Source organism: Anneissia japonica, unplaced genomic scaffold (assembly GCF_011630105.1).
Source record: "Anneissia japonica isolate Jap-2015-1 unplaced genomic scaffold, ASM1163010v1 scaffold19324_len49073_cov133, whole genome shotgun sequence".
In the NCBI taxonomy this organism is placed as follows: domain Eukaryota; kingdom Metazoa; phylum Echinodermata; class Crinoidea; order Comatulida; family Comatulidae; genus Anneissia; species Anneissia japonica.
Window position 1 is genome coordinate 44661 of NW_022745830.1, and position 4183 is coordinate 48843.

The 4183-nt window shown below is 33.6% G+C and overlaps 1 long non-coding RNA gene across 1 annotated transcript; it reads left to right on the plus strand.

The window, feature by feature from the left end:
* The first annotated feature begins 2457 nt into the window (after window positions 1–2457).
* Window positions 2458–3863, plus strand: LOC117120034. Its single transcript, XR_004447280.1, has 2 exons — window positions 2458–2699; window positions 3789–3863. It is a non-coding gene; the product is annotated as an uncharacterized LOC117120034 (long non-coding RNA).
* Window positions 3864–4183: the final 320 nt, after the last annotated feature.

A 4183-nucleotide genomic window follows, 5' to 3' on the forward strand; every position in this document is an offset into this window, starting at 1 on the left:
GGTGCAGTACTGGGTAATAAAACATATACAAGCGTTAGTTGGCGTCCTACACTATCTGCGTAGAGCGTATCGTTTTTTTACGCTCCCAATGAGCGTTGTTGGCTCTCTTGTTCTATTTATACTCTTTGGCTTAATCGCGTGATGAAGCCGATGTCGAATATTGAAGCCCCCCCTCTTTAGTTTGGAAAATTAGCCTAAAAAAGAAGCCCATCCCATGGGCTTCTTTTCAAGATAGCACAGGCTTCTTTACGAGATCGTACAGTATATACACTGTACATGAATTTCAAAAAACAAAATAAATTAAAAAGAAGCTTGGTTTATACAGTAGTTAAATACACTCCATGATACAGATTGATTTCTTTTATAATATGATAATAGGATTGATTTCTTTTATAATATGATAATAGATTGCATTGTATGCCCATCTTTAAAAAAAATAAATAATAAAAAAGTAAAGGAAAGAAAGAAAGAAGACGCCCAGGGCTTCAAATTGAGGTTTCACGGTATTTGACACTAGTTTTTGAATGATACCATTTTATTCCTGGCTCGTGGCGAGTACCTTTCTGTTATCCTCTGTATCCGCCACATGCTCTTTGAAGAAGTAAAGTTAAAAGGCTTGTAAGAAGTAGGCCTATAGTCCCATTTTATCAGGGTGATTATTATAACATAAATGTTCGTAAATGGCTAAGAAAAAATTGTTTTGACCACGTTTTGGCAAAATTCAAAAGATGGGTAGGCCTGCAAAATAGGCTAGCCTTGGCCCCCTAGCATATGGCATGGCCAAGGCTATTCCAGCTTTATTTGCTCGTAATAAAAATAATAATAAAGTAAAATATCGACCCTGAATTTTGTAAAATTTGAGTCGGTGGGGCGTGGCCAACACAATAATTTTCTTTTTTGGCCTAATTAGATTTATTATGCCTCATTTACAAAAGTATACGGATATTTGTGGGTCATATGTTGCAATGCTATTATCTCAATTAGGCCTACTATTAAACAGTCATGTATTTATTTCAATCGACCGGCTTGATTTAAAACAAGGAAAATTAAAATATTTTTTAATTACTGTTATGAATCTAATTTCCTAAATATTGAATAAAATAAATAATGAATAATGATAACGTACTAACCAAAATGACTAATCAAATTTGGGAGATAGGCCTATTTAATTACTGCTTTACTAATAAAGTAAATTTCTACTCTGTTGTATTCTGCAATATACTTCTGGTCTTAGCTCGTTAAAAAGTTGATAAATATGTGGAAAATTGACCAATAGTCTCATCAATCAATCTAGTTACGACTCATCAGACCTTTTGATTATATTTTTTTGGACCACGATAATCATCTAATACTCTAATACACATAACTTGATAGCAACAGCAAATAAAAAATAATAGATAAAAAGATAAAACACAACAGATATTTTTTCCTATAGCCGCTCTGTGTAGACAACTATTGTCCAATCAGGAAAGAGTATTTGTTCGTTGCATGCGCCGAGTTTTGTGTTCATATTATAAAACAAATATTATTTTGTGAAAGAATATCCTCAAAATCCATGAGCAAAAGGCCGCAGGACGTGTAAATGAAGATTAAATTGAACGGCAAACACACACAGTAGGTTATTTGAAGGGTATAGACTTTGATTATGACTTATATTTCCAATCATTAGTATGGCCTAGAAGTAGGCATAGTAGGCCTTCTGTACGGTACTAAATAGGCCTAGGTAGTAGGAGCAAGCGTAGACTGCACCTAGGCGTAGGCCTAGGCGGCTAGGACTTGGGTGCCCTACCTAGAAAGGATTGGTTTACTGTTATAGGCCTAAGTCTATGTAGTATGTATTATCGTGCTTAAAATCAGTGAAATTATTTTTGTGCGGTTGCCGTTTCGAAATCCTAAATCCATGATTGTGGAAATGTGAATTCATTAGTTACGGTTTTATTAATTATTATATAATATAGTACTACAGCTTTGGCTTGGTCTGAAATCCAGTTCCTGTCCATTGTTGATTATTTTTTATCTTCATTTTAAAGTGTTCTATTTAATTTTGTGGTTAACACAATTTTATATTTATCTTTGAAAGTTAAGCTGCGACCTACAAGCTTTTCTAGCTTAACCACAGCTCCACTATTATTGCCTGGGAGTTGGATCTTCGCCTGTATCCTGGTAGGTCTGTGGTCTGATATATGATACTCACCTTGCAGTTTTGAATCCCGCCAGAGACACTTTTTTTCATATAACTGAAATAAAGGAACTTTTCATTGATGGGCTATGATTGATACGATTATATATATATTTATTTATTTATTTGCTTTTTTTTGGGGTTTTTTTTTTTGTTTTTTGTTTTTTGTTTTTTTTTTGTTTTTTGTTTTTTTGTTTTTTTGTGGGGGGAGGGTTTGTTTTTTGTTTTTTTTGTTTTTGTTTTTTGTTGTTGTTTTGTTGTTGTTTTTTTTAAAGCTATCCATTTACAGTAACATCATAACAGAAATCGACTCGGAAATGGTTCATTCGTGACCTGGTAAGTCATTATGAATATATTTTGATAACAATAACTTATTTCATTGTGACGTAGATCCGTTTATTACTGCTGTATGAATCTAACAGTCGAACGAGCCAATCATCGTTTAACAAGTTCCTCAACACAACGCTAAGCATAATCCGACACTACAGTACATTTCCGAAGGCCATTTTATTTCCAAAAGGTGGGTACATTTTATTAAGCAGTTATTTGCTGAGGACTATAATTATATATTGACACTTTCATTGAGAAGGTTTTTGAAATACACTCCCAAAAAGATTGTAGACAGAACACATTTACTATCCATGTACTATCTAAACATCGTTGGCCGCACCCACCTTCCGTTACCTTTTTGGCTACCAGAAAAGGGATCATAAGTAACGGCTCCTATACGTGAATAGCAATGGGATATATCCAGCTTTAGATTTAGAGTGGTTGGGGGATGTCCTTGTAGAGGGTGGGAAGTGTATTTGTCCGTTGATGCCTGCCGATTTTAGCTTCCGATCCCCTTCCGAGAGATCTGGACTTATAAAATAATTGCACTGTATTTTTATTCGCCGGCGCGTTTTGCCTGGATAGAGTGTTATTACCAATATGCCTACTACTTAAAGACCGCTTAGAATAAACCTGTATAGCTGGCATAGGCAAATGATCTGGTAGAATTTAACAATATAATTTNNNTCTCTTATACACATCTAGATGTGTATAAGAGACAGTATATATATATATATATATATCCGTGAGCTCGCCCCAAATGGCCGTCATCAAGTATGGGTATGTACCTTGTACCGTACCTTGTAGTTTTTTTCTGGAAAGTCCCCTCTAGGAAGCTGACGAGCTAACGAGAGTGGTTTAGACAAAGGTTTCCATTACATCTAGAATGCAATCATCTATTTTTTTTTTCATCTATCACTTTTATTATATTTATGATTGTGGTTATTATACCTATTATTTTTCAAAATTATCATTGTTTAATAGTTTTTTATTTTTTCACTATTAGGCCTATTACACTTATTTTTTTTTCACTCGCCATGTCGGATGATACAATATTTTCTAAATTTATTATATATTCAACCGAATGATTTATAGAGGTATACAGGAAGTAGAAGCGGAATAATTCAAAATCACGTGACGAGGACAGCCAATCATGCAGCTTGTGAATAGGCCTATTCGATATTTTGTTCTTACAATTTGTTCGAAAATTGTAAAGTTTGTGTATGCTAGGTTTTGACTTATTCGTTCTAATTAAATAAGGCTGTACTACTATTCACAGATATCTCACTAATCGACACGATCAATACGAACGTTACAAACCATCGACAACCATGAACGTTCTACCAAGAGCTCAGTGAGTACTGTATTATAGTAATTTTACAAATTCTACCCGACGATGAGTGAGTACTCTAGTGTAATAATTTGTATCAAATATACATTAAGTAAATGAGCGAATAGTATAATGTTAAAAGGAGTACAATTATGTACTGACAGACACATTAAAAGTTGTTACTGTAAAGAACATAATTATAATTATGTGATTATTAAAGTATAGTTATTTTGTTAGCGAAATATCTAATCATTAACATGTTATTAACTATTTTTTATAGTGATGAGGATAACAGTGATGTCAAGAATTAATATTCATGAGAAACCTGGTTTAGTCAATTACTG